Source organism: Anopheles coustani, chromosome 2, assembly GCF_943734705.1.
Source record: "Anopheles coustani chromosome 2, idAnoCousDA_361_x.2, whole genome shotgun sequence".
NCBI lineage: Eukaryota > Metazoa > Arthropoda > Insecta > Diptera > Culicidae > Anopheles > Anopheles coustani.
This window is the reverse complement of record NC_071289.1, coordinates 54,873,400-54,882,656: the sequence shown is the minus strand read 5'-3', so window position 1 is coordinate 54,882,656 and position 9,257 is coordinate 54,873,400. Positions and strand designations below refer to the sequence as shown.

General features: G+C 45.6%; 28 non-coding genes across 28 annotated transcripts; all 28 read left to right on the top strand.

Annotated features, from left to right (window-relative positions):
- The first annotated feature begins 150 nt into the window (after positions 1-150).
- LOC131268437 (5S ribosomal RNA) lies at positions 151-269 on the top strand. Its single transcript, XR_009178977.1, has one exon. It is a non-coding gene; the product is annotated as a 5S ribosomal RNA (ribosomal RNA).
- A 212-nt stretch (positions 270-481) lies between these two features.
- On the top strand, positions 482-600 carry LOC131268436 (5S ribosomal RNA). Its single transcript, XR_009178976.1, has one exon. It is a non-coding gene; the product is annotated as a 5S ribosomal RNA (ribosomal RNA).
- A 212-nt stretch (positions 601-812) lies between these two features.
- On the top strand, positions 813-931 carry LOC131268435 (5S ribosomal RNA). Its single transcript, XR_009178975.1, has one exon. It is a non-coding gene; the product is annotated as a 5S ribosomal RNA (ribosomal RNA).
- A 212-nt stretch (positions 932-1,143) lies between these two features.
- LOC131268433 (5S ribosomal RNA) lies at positions 1,144-1,262 on the top strand. Its single transcript, XR_009178973.1, has one exon. It is a non-coding gene; the product is annotated as a 5S ribosomal RNA (ribosomal RNA).
- Positions 1,263-1,474: 212 nt separating this feature from the next.
- Positions 1,475-1,593, top strand: LOC131268432 (5S ribosomal RNA). The gene has a single exon (XR_009178972.1). It is a non-coding gene; the product is annotated as a 5S ribosomal RNA (ribosomal RNA).
- Positions 1,594-1,805: 212 nt separating this feature from the next.
- Positions 1,806-1,924, top strand: LOC131268431 (5S ribosomal RNA). The gene has a single exon (XR_009178970.1). It is a non-coding gene; the product is annotated as a 5S ribosomal RNA (ribosomal RNA).
- A 212-nt stretch (positions 1,925-2,136) lies between these two features.
- Positions 2,137-2,255, top strand: LOC131268430 (5S ribosomal RNA). The gene has a single exon (XR_009178969.1). It is a non-coding gene; the product is annotated as a 5S ribosomal RNA (ribosomal RNA).
- A 212-nt stretch (positions 2,256-2,467) lies between these two features.
- LOC131268429 (5S ribosomal RNA) lies at positions 2,468-2,586 on the top strand. The gene has a single exon (XR_009178968.1). It is a non-coding gene; the product is annotated as a 5S ribosomal RNA (ribosomal RNA).
- A 212-nt stretch (positions 2,587-2,798) lies between these two features.
- On the top strand, positions 2,799-2,917 carry LOC131268428 (5S ribosomal RNA). Its single transcript, XR_009178967.1, has one exon. It is a non-coding gene; the product is annotated as a 5S ribosomal RNA (ribosomal RNA).
- Positions 2,918-3,129: 212 nt separating this feature from the next.
- Positions 3,130-3,248, top strand: LOC131267856 (5S ribosomal RNA). Its single transcript, XR_009178434.1, has one exon. It is a non-coding gene; the product is annotated as a 5S ribosomal RNA (ribosomal RNA).
- A 208-nt stretch (positions 3,249-3,456) lies between these two features.
- On the top strand, positions 3,457-3,575 carry LOC131268426 (5S ribosomal RNA). The gene has a single exon (XR_009178966.1). It is a non-coding gene; the product is annotated as a 5S ribosomal RNA (ribosomal RNA).
- A 212-nt stretch (positions 3,576-3,787) lies between these two features.
- On the top strand, positions 3,788-3,906 carry LOC131268425 (5S ribosomal RNA). Its single transcript, XR_009178965.1, has one exon. It is a non-coding gene; the product is annotated as a 5S ribosomal RNA (ribosomal RNA).
- A 212-nt stretch (positions 3,907-4,118) lies between these two features.
- LOC131268424 (5S ribosomal RNA) lies at positions 4,119-4,237 on the top strand. Its single transcript, XR_009178964.1, has one exon. It is a non-coding gene; the product is annotated as a 5S ribosomal RNA (ribosomal RNA).
- Positions 4,238-4,449: 212 nt separating this feature from the next.
- On the top strand, positions 4,450-4,568 carry LOC131268423 (5S ribosomal RNA). The gene has a single exon (XR_009178963.1). It is a non-coding gene; the product is annotated as a 5S ribosomal RNA (ribosomal RNA).
- Positions 4,569-4,780: 212 nt separating this feature from the next.
- LOC131268421 (5S ribosomal RNA) lies at positions 4,781-4,899 on the top strand. The gene has a single exon (XR_009178961.1). It is a non-coding gene; the product is annotated as a 5S ribosomal RNA (ribosomal RNA).
- Positions 4,900-5,111: 212 nt separating this feature from the next.
- On the top strand, positions 5,112-5,230 carry LOC131268420 (5S ribosomal RNA). The gene has a single exon (XR_009178960.1). It is a non-coding gene; the product is annotated as a 5S ribosomal RNA (ribosomal RNA).
- Positions 5,231-5,442: 212 nt separating this feature from the next.
- Positions 5,443-5,561, top strand: LOC131268419 (5S ribosomal RNA). Its single transcript, XR_009178959.1, has one exon. It is a non-coding gene; the product is annotated as a 5S ribosomal RNA (ribosomal RNA).
- Positions 5,562-5,773: 212 nt separating this feature from the next.
- Positions 5,774-5,892, top strand: LOC131268418 (5S ribosomal RNA). Its single transcript, XR_009178958.1, has one exon. It is a non-coding gene; the product is annotated as a 5S ribosomal RNA (ribosomal RNA).
- Positions 5,893-6,104: 212 nt separating this feature from the next.
- LOC131267811 (5S ribosomal RNA) lies at positions 6,105-6,223 on the top strand. The gene has a single exon (XR_009178392.1). It is a non-coding gene; the product is annotated as a 5S ribosomal RNA (ribosomal RNA).
- Positions 6,224-6,435: 212 nt separating this feature from the next.
- Positions 6,436-6,554, top strand: LOC131268417 (5S ribosomal RNA). The gene has a single exon (XR_009178957.1). It is a non-coding gene; the product is annotated as a 5S ribosomal RNA (ribosomal RNA).
- A 212-nt stretch (positions 6,555-6,766) lies between these two features.
- LOC131268416 (5S ribosomal RNA) lies at positions 6,767-6,885 on the top strand. The gene has a single exon (XR_009178956.1). It is a non-coding gene; the product is annotated as a 5S ribosomal RNA (ribosomal RNA).
- Positions 6,886-7,097: 212 nt separating this feature from the next.
- Positions 7,098-7,216, top strand: LOC131268415 (5S ribosomal RNA). The gene has a single exon (XR_009178955.1). It is a non-coding gene; the product is annotated as a 5S ribosomal RNA (ribosomal RNA).
- Positions 7,217-7,428: 212 nt separating this feature from the next.
- LOC131268414 (5S ribosomal RNA) lies at positions 7,429-7,547 on the top strand. Its single transcript, XR_009178954.1, has one exon. It is a non-coding gene; the product is annotated as a 5S ribosomal RNA (ribosomal RNA).
- Positions 7,548-7,759: 212 nt separating this feature from the next.
- LOC131268413 (5S ribosomal RNA) lies at positions 7,760-7,878 on the top strand. Its single transcript, XR_009178953.1, has one exon. It is a non-coding gene; the product is annotated as a 5S ribosomal RNA (ribosomal RNA).
- Positions 7,879-8,090: 212 nt separating this feature from the next.
- Positions 8,091-8,209, top strand: LOC131268412 (5S ribosomal RNA). The gene has a single exon (XR_009178952.1). It is a non-coding gene; the product is annotated as a 5S ribosomal RNA (ribosomal RNA).
- A 212-nt stretch (positions 8,210-8,421) lies between these two features.
- Positions 8,422-8,540, top strand: LOC131268409 (5S ribosomal RNA). The gene has a single exon (XR_009178950.1). It is a non-coding gene; the product is annotated as a 5S ribosomal RNA (ribosomal RNA).
- Positions 8,541-8,752: 212 nt separating this feature from the next.
- Positions 8,753-8,871, top strand: LOC131267844 (5S ribosomal RNA). The gene has a single exon (XR_009178423.1). It is a non-coding gene; the product is annotated as a 5S ribosomal RNA (ribosomal RNA).
- Positions 8,872-9,083: 212 nt separating this feature from the next.
- Positions 9,084-9,202, top strand: LOC131268408 (5S ribosomal RNA). Its single transcript, XR_009178949.1, has one exon. It is a non-coding gene; the product is annotated as a 5S ribosomal RNA (ribosomal RNA).
- Positions 9,203-9,257: the final 55 nt, after the last annotated feature.

Here is a 9,257-nt window from a genome sequence, read left to right as displayed (position 1 = left end):
TCGTGGAAGGGAAACAAAAAGAAATTTCATTAAATGAGTCCTTTTCACCTTGTTGTTGGAAGAACTGAACATTGTGAGAATGTTCTATTTTTAGCTCCGTCCAGCCTCCTTCGACGACGCTTATGTTGCGGACATAGCAGGAGCATACTTGTCAACGACCATACCATGTTGAAAACACCGGTTCTCGTCCGATCACCGAAGTTAAGCAACATCGGGCATGGTTAGTACTTAGGTGGGTGACCACTTGGGAACGCCATGTGTCGTTGGCATCCTCAAACTTTTTACACGCCGTTTGGTTGTGTGCGTGTGTGTGGGAATAATATTGTTCCTCTCGTGGAAGGGAAACAAAAAGAAATTTCATTAAATGAGTCCTTTTCACCTTGTTGTTGGAAGAACTGAACATTGTGAGAATGTTCTATTTTTAGCTCCGTCCAGCCTCCTTCGACGACGCTTATGTTGCGGACATAGCAGGAGCATACTTGTCAACGACCATACCATGTTGAAAACACCGGTTCTCGTCCGATCACCGAAGTTAAGCAACATCGGGCATGGTTAGTACTTAGGTGGGTGACCACTTGGGAACGCCATGTGTCGTTGGCATCCTCAAACTTTTTACACGCCGTTTGGTTGTGTGCGTGTGTGTGGGAATAATATTGTTCCTCTCGTGGAAGGGAAACAAAAAGAAATTACATTCAATGAGTCCTTTTCACCTTGTTGTTGGAAGAACTGAACATTGTGAGAATGTTCTATTTTTAGCTCCGTCCAGCCTCCTTCGACGGCGATTATGTTGCGGACATAGCAGGAGCATACTTGTCAACGACCATACCATGTTGAAAACACCGGTTCTCGTCCGATCACCGAAGTTAAGCAACATCGGGCATGGTTAGTACTTAGGTGGGTGACCACTTGGGAACGCCATGTGTCGTTGGCATCCTCAAACTTTTTACACGCCGTTTGGTTGTGTGCGTGTGTGTGGGAATAATATTGTTCCTCTCGTGGAAGGGAAACAAAAAGAAATTACATTCAATGAGTCCTTTTCACCTTGTTGTTGGAAGAACTGAACATTGTGAGAATGTTCTATTTTTAGCTCCGTCCAGCCTCCTTCGACGACGCTTATGTTGCGGACATAGCAGGAGCATACTTGTCAACGACCATACCATGTTGAAAACACCGGTTCTCGTCCGATCACCGAAGTTAAGCAACATCGGGCATGGTTAGTACTTAGGTGGGTGACCACTTGGGAACGCCATGTGTCGTTGGCATCCTCAAACTTTTTACACGCCGTTTGGTTGTGTGCGTGTGTGTGGGAATAATATTGTTCCTCTCGTGGAAGGGAAACAAAAAGAAATTTCATTAAATGAGTCCTTTTCACCTTGTTGTTGGAAGAACTGAACATTGTGAGAATGTTCTATTTTTAGCTCCGTCCAGCCTCCTTCGACGGCGATTATGTTGCGGACATAGCAGGAGCATACTTGTCAACGACCATACCATGTTGAAAACACCGGTTCTCGTCCGATCACCGAAGTTAAGCAACATCGGGCATGGTTAGTACTTAGGTGGGTGACCACTTGGGAACGCCATGTGTCGTTGGCATCCTCAAACTTTTTACACGCCGTTTGGTTGTGTGCGTGTGTGTGGGAATAATATTGTTCCTCTCGTGGAAGGGAAACAAAAAGAAATTTCATTAAATGAGTCCTTTTCACCTTGTTGTTGGAAGAACTGAACATTGTGAGAATGTTCTATTTTTAGCTCCGTCCAGCCTCCTTCGACGGCGATTATGTTGCGGACATAGCAGGAGCATACTTGTCAACGACCATACCATGTTGAAAACACCGGTTCTCGTCCGATCACCGAAGTTAAGCAACATCGGGCATGGTTAGTACTTAGGTGGGTGACCACTTGGGAACGCCATGTGTCGTTGGCATCCTCAAACTTTTTACACGCCGTTTGGTTGTGTGCGTGTGTGTGGGAATAATATTGTTCCTCTCGTGGAAGGGAAACAAAAAGAAATTTCATTAAATGAGTCCTTTTCACCTTGTTGTTGGAAGAACTGAACATTGTGAGAATGTTCTATTTTTAGCTCCGTCCAGCCTCCTTCGACGACGCTTATGTTGCGGACATAGCAGGAGCATACTTGTCAACGACCATACCATGTTGAAAACACCGGTTCTCGTCCGATCACCGAAGTTAAGCAACATCGGGCATGGTTAGTACTTAGGTGGGTGACCACTTGGGAACGCCATGTGTCGTTGGCATCCTCAAACTTTTTACACGCCGTTTGGTTGTGTGCGTGTGTGTGGGAATAATATTGTTCCTCTCGTGGAAGGGAAACAAAAAGAAATTTCATTAAATGAGTCCTTTTCACCTTGTTGTTGGAAGAACTGAACATTGTGAGAATGTTCTATTTTTAGCTCCGTCCAGCCTCCTTCGACGGCGATTATGTTGCGGACATAGCAGGAGCATACTTGTCAACGACCATACCATGTTGAAAACACCGGTTCTCGTCCGATCACCGAAGTTAAGCAACATCGGGCATGGTTAGTACTTAGGTGGGTGACCACTTGGGAACGCCATGTGTCGTTGGCATCCTCAAACTTTTTACACGCCGTTTGGTTGTGTGCGTGTGTGTGGGAATAATATTGTTCCTCTCGTGGAAGGGAAACAAAAAGAAATTACATTCAATGAGTCCTTTTCACCTTGTTGTTGGAAGAACTGAACATTGTGAGAATGTTCTATTTTTAGCTCCGTCCAGCCTCCTTCGACGACGCTTATGTTGCGGACATAGCAGGAGCATACTTGTCAACGACCATACCATGTTGAAAACACCGGTTCTCGTCCGATCACCGAAGTTAAGCAACATCGGGCATGGTTAGTACTTAGGTGGGTGACCACTTGGGAACGCCATGTGTCGTTGGCATCCTCAAACTTTTTACACGCCGTTTGGTTGTGTGCGTGTGTGTGGGAATAATATTGTTCCTCTCGTGGAAGGGAAACAAAAAGAAATTTCATTAAATGAGTCCTTTTCACCTTGTTGTTGGAAGAACTGAACATTGTGAGAATGTTCTATTTTTAGCTCCGTCCAGCCTCCTTCGACGACGCTTATGTTGCGGACATAGCAGGAGCATACTTGTCAACAACCATACCATGTTGAAAACACCGGTTCTCGTCCGATCACCGAAGTTAAGCAACATCGGGCATGGTTAGTACTTAGGTGGGTGACCACTTGGGAACGCCATGTGTCGTTGGCATCCTCAAACTTTTTACACGCCGTTTGGTTGTGTGCGTGTGTGTGGGAATAATATTGTTCCTCTCGTGGAAGGGAAACAAAAAGAAATTTCATTAAATGAGTCCTTTTCACCTTGTTGTTGGAAGAACTGAACATTGTGAGAATGTTCTATTTTTAGCTCCGTCCAGCCTCCTTCGACGGCGATTATGTTGCGGAGCAGGAGCATACTTGTCAACGACCATACCATGTTGAAAACACCGGTTCTCGTCCGATCACCGAAGTTAAGCAACATCGGGCATGGTTAGTACTTAGGTGGGTGACCACTTGGGAACGCCATGTGTCGTTGGCATCCTCAAACTTTTTACACGCCGTTTGGTTGTGTGCGTGTGTGTGGGAATAATATTGTTCCTCTCGTGGAAGGGAAACAAAAAGAAATTTCATTAAATGAGTCCTTTTCACCTTGTTGTTGGAAGAACTGAACATTGTGAGAATGTTCTATTTTTAGCTCCGTCCAGCCTCCTTCGACGACGCTTATGTTGCGGACATAGCAGGAGCATACTTGTCAACGACCATACCATGTTGAAAACACCGGTTCTCGTCCGATCACCGAAGTTAAGCAACATCGGGCATGGTTAGTACTTAGGTGGGTGACCACTTGGGAACGCCATGTGTCGTTGGCATCCTCAAACTTTTTACACGCCGTTTGGTTGTGTGCGTGTGTGTGGGAATAATATTGTTCCTCTCGTGGAAGGGAAACAAAAAGAAATTTCATTAAATGAGTCCTTTTCACCTTGTTGTTGGAAGAACTGAACATTGTGAGAATGTTCTATTTTTAGCTCCGTCCAGCCTCCTTCGACGGCGATTATGTTGCGGACATAGCAGGAGCATACTTGTCAACGACCATACCATGTTGAAAACACCGGTTCTCGTCCGATCACCGAAGTTAAGCAACATCGGGCATGGTTAGTACTTAGGTGGGTGACCACTTGGGAACGCCATGTGTCGTTGGCATCCTCAAACTTTTTACACGCCGTTTGGTTGTGTGCGTGTGTGTGGGAATAATATTGTTCCTCTCGTGGAAGGGAAACAAAAAGAAATTTCATTAAATGAGTCCTTTTCACCTTGTTGTTGGAAGAACTGAACATTGTGAGAATGTTCTATTTTTAGCTCCGTCCAGCCTCCTTCGACGACGCTTATGTTGCGGACATAGCAGGAGCATACTTGTCAACGACCATACCATGTTGAAAACACCGGTTCTCGTCCGATCACCGAAGTTAAGCAACATCGGGCATGGTTAGTACTTAGGTGGGTGACCACTTGGGAACGCCATGTGTCGTTGGCATCCTCAAACTTTTTACACGCCGTTTGGTTGTGTGCGTGTGTGTGGGAATAATATTGTTCCTCTCGTGGAAGGGAAACAAAAAGAAATTACATTCAATGAGTCCTTTTCACCTTGTTGTTGGAAGAACTGAACATTGTGAGAATGTTCTATTTTTAGCTCCGTCCAGCCTCCTTCGACGACGCTTATGTTGCGGACATAGCAGGAGCATACTTGTCAACGACCATACCATGTTGAAAACACCGGTTCTCGTCCGATCACCGAAGTTAAGCAACATCGGGCATGGTTAGTACTTAGGTGGGTGACCACTTGGGAACGCCATGTGTCGTTGGCATCCTCAAACTTTTTACACGCCGTTTGGTTGTGTGCGTGTGTGTGGGAATAATATTGTTCCTCTCGTGGAAGGGAAACAAAAAGAAATTTCATTAAATGAGTCTTTTTCACCTTGTTGTTGGAAGAACTGGCCATTGTGAGAATGTTCTATTTTTAGCTCCGTCCAGCCTCCTTCGACGGCGCTTATGTTGCGAACATAGCAGGAGCATACTTGTCAACGACCATACCATGTTGAAAACACCGGTTCTCGTCCGATCACCGAAGTTAAGCAACATCGGGCATGGTTAGTACTTAGGTGGGTGACCACTTGGGAACGCCATGTGTCGTTGGCATCTTCAAACTTTTTACACGCCGTTTGGTTGAATGCGTGTGTGTGGGAATAATATTCTTCCTCTCGTGGAAGGGAAACAAACAGAAATTTCATTCGATAAGTCCTTTTCACCTTGTTGTTGGAAGAACTGGCCATTGTGAGAATGTTCTATTTTTAGCTCCGTCCAGCCTCCTTCGACGGCGCTTATGTTGCGGACATAGCAGGAGCATACTTGTCAACGACCATACCATGTTGAAAACACCGGTTCTCGTCCGATCACCGAAGTTAAGCAACATCGGGCATGGTTAGTACTTAGGTGGGTGACCACTTGGGAACGCCATGTGTCGTTGGCATCCTCAAACTTTTTACACACCGTTTGGTTGTGTGCGTGTGTGTGGGAATAATATTCTTCCTCACGTGGAAGGGAAACAAAAAGTAATTTCATTCGATAAGTCCTTTTTGCCTTGTTGTTGGAAGAACTGAACATTGTGAGAATGTTCTATTTTTAGCTCCTGGCAGCCTCCTTCGACGGCGCTTATGTTGCGGACATAGCAGGAGCATACTTGTCAACGACCATACCATGTTGAAAACACCGGTTCTCGTCCGATCACCGAAGTTAAGCAACATCGGGCATGGTTAGTACTTAGGTGGGTGACCACTTGGGAACGCCATGTGTCGTTGGCATCCTCAAACTTTTTACACGCCGTTTGGTTGTGTGCGTGTGTGTGGGAATAATATTCTTCCTCTCGTGGAAGGGAAACAAAAAGTAATTTCATTCAATGAGTCTTTTTCACCTTGTTGTTGGAAGAACTGGCCATTGTGAGAATGTTCTATTTTTAGCTCCGTCCAGCCTCCTTCGACGGCGCTTATGTTGCGGACATAGCAGGAGCATACTTGTCAACGACCATACCATGTTGAAAACACCGGTTCTCGTCCGATCACCGAAGTTAAGCAACATCGGGCATGGCTAGTACTTAGGTGGGTGACCACTTGGGAAAACCATGTGTCGTTGGCATCTTCAAACTTTTTACACGCCGTTTGGTTGAATGCGTGTGTGTGGGAATAATATTCTTCCTCTCGTGGAAGGGAAACAAAAAGAAATTTCATTCGATGTGTCCTTTTCACCTTGTTGTTGGAAGAACTGGCCATTGTGAGAATGTTCTATTTTTAGCTCCGTCCAGCCTCCTTCGACGGCGCTTATGTTGCGGACATAGCAGGAGCATACTTGTCAACGACCATACCATGTTGAAAACACCGGTTCTCGTCCGATCACCGAAGTTAAGCAACATCGGGCATGGTTAGTACTTAGGTGGGTGACCACTTGGGAACGCCATGTGTCGTTGGCATCCTCAAACTTTTTACACACCGTTTGGTTGTGTGCGTGTGTGTGGGAATAATATTCTTCCTCACGTGGAAGGGAAACAAAAAGTAATTTCATTCGATAAGTCCTTTTTGCCTTGTTGTTGGAAGAACTGAACATTGTGAGAATGTTCTATTTTTAGCTCCTGGCAGCCTCCTTCGACGGCGCTTATGTTGCGGACATAGCAGGAGCATACTTGTCAACGACCATACCATGTTGAAAACACCGGTTCTCGTCCGATCACCGAAGTTAAGCAACATCGGGCATGGTTAGTACTTAGGTGGGTGACCACTTGGGAACGCCATGTGTCGTTGGCATCCTCAAACTTTTTACACGCCGTTTGGTTGTGTGCGTGTGTGTGGGAATAATATTCTTCCTCTCGTGGAAGGGAAACAAAAAGTAATTTCATTCAATGAGTCTTTTTCACCTTGTTGTTGGAAGAACTGGCCATTGTGAGAATGTTCTATTTTTAGCTCCGTCCAGCCTCCTTCGACGGCGCTTATGTTGCGGACATAGCAGGAGCATACTTGTCAACGACCATACCATGTTGAAAACACCGGTTCTCGTCCGATCACCGAAGTTAAGCAACATCGGGCATGGTTAGTACTTAGGTGGGTGACCACTTGGGAACGCCATGTGTCGTTGGCATCCTCAAACTTTTTACACGCCGTTTGGTTGTGTGCGTGTGTGTGGGAATAATATTGTTCCTCTCGAGGAAGGGAAACAAAAAGTAATTTCAATCGATGTGTCCTTTTCACCTTGTTGTTGGAAGAACTGGCCATTGTGAGAATGTTCTATTTTTAGCTCCTGGTAGCCTCCTTCGACGGCGCTTATGTTGCGGACATAGCAGGAGCATACTTGTCAACGACCATACCATGTTGAAAACACCGGTTCTCGTCCGATCACCGAAGTTAAGCAACATCGGGCATGGTTAGTACTTAGGTGGGTGACCACTTGGGAACGCCATGTGTCGTTGGCATCCTCAAACTTTTTACACGCCGTTTGGTTGAATGCGTGTGTGTGGGAATAATATTCTTCCTCTCGTGGAAGGGAAACAAAAAGTAATTTCATTCGATGTGTCCTTTTCACCTTGTTGTTGGAAGAACTGGCCATTGTGAGAATGTTCTATTTTTAGCTCCGTCCAGCCTCCTTCGACGGCGCTTATGTTGCGAACATAGCAGGAGCATACTTGTCAACGACCATACCATGTTGAAAACACCGGTTCTCGTCCGATCACCGAAGTTAAGCAACATCGGGCATGGTTAGTACTTAGGTGGGTGACCACTTGGGAACGCCATGTGTCGTTGGCATCCTCAAACTTTTTACACACCGTTTGGTTGTGTGCGTGTGTGTGGGAATAATATTCTTCCTCACGTGGAAGGGAAACAAAAAGTAATTTCATTCGATAAGTCCTTTTTGCCTTGTTGTTGGAAGAACTGAACATTGTGAGAATGTTCTATTTTTAGCTCCTGGCAGCCTCCTTCGACGGCGCTTATGTTGCGGACATAGCAGGAGCATACTTGTCAACGACCATACCATGTTGAAAACACCGGTTCTCGTCCGATCACCGAAGTTAAGCAACATCGGGCATGGTTAGTACTTAGGTGGGTGACCACTTGGGAACGCCATGTGTCGTTGGCATCCTCAAACTTTTTACACGCCGTTTGGTTGTGTGCGTGTGTGTGGGAATAATATTCTTCCTCTCGTGGAAGGGAAACAAAAAGTAATTTCATTCAATGAGTCTTTTTCACCTTGTTGTTGGAAGAACTGGCCATTGTGAGAATGTTCTATTTTTAGCTCCGTCCAGCCTCCTTCGACGGCGCTTATGTTGCGGACATAGCAGGAGCATACTTGTCAACGACCATACCATGTTGAAAACACCGGTTCTCGTCCGATCACCGAAGTTAAGCAACATCGGGCATGGTTAGTACTTAGGTGGGTGACCACTTGGGAACGCCATGTGTCGTTGGCATCCTCAAACTTTTTACACGCCGTTTGGTTGTATGCGTGTGTGTGGGAATAATATTCTTCCTCTCGTGGAAGGGAAACAAAAAGAAATTTCATTAAATGAGTCCTTTTCACCTTGTTGTTGGAAGAAATGGCCATTGTGAGAATGTTCTATTTTTAGCTCCGTCCAGCCTCCTTCGACGGCGCTTATGTTGCGGACATAGCAGGAGCATACTTGTCAACGACCATACCATGTTGAAAACACTGGTTCTCGTCCGATCACCGAAGTTAAGCAACATCGGGCATGGTTAGTACTTAGGTGGGTGACCACTTGGGAACGCCATGTGTCGTTGGCATCCTCAAACTTTTTACACGCCGTTTGGTTGTGTGCGTGTGTGTGGGAATAATATTGTTCCTCTCGTGGAAGGGAAACAAAAAGAAATTACATTCAATGAGTCCTTTTCACCTTGTTGTTGGAAGAACTGAACATTGTGAGAATGTTCTATTTTTAGCTCCGTCCAGCCTCCTTCGACGGCGTTTATGTTGCGAACATAGCAGGAGCATACTTGTCAACGACCATACCATGTTGAAAACACCGGTTCTCGTCCGATCACCGAAGTTAAGCAACATCGGGCATGGTTAGTACTTAGGTGGGTGACCACTTGGGAACGCCATGTGTCGTTGGCATCCTCAAACTTTTTACACGCCGTTTGGTTGTGTGCGTGTGTGTGGGAATAATATT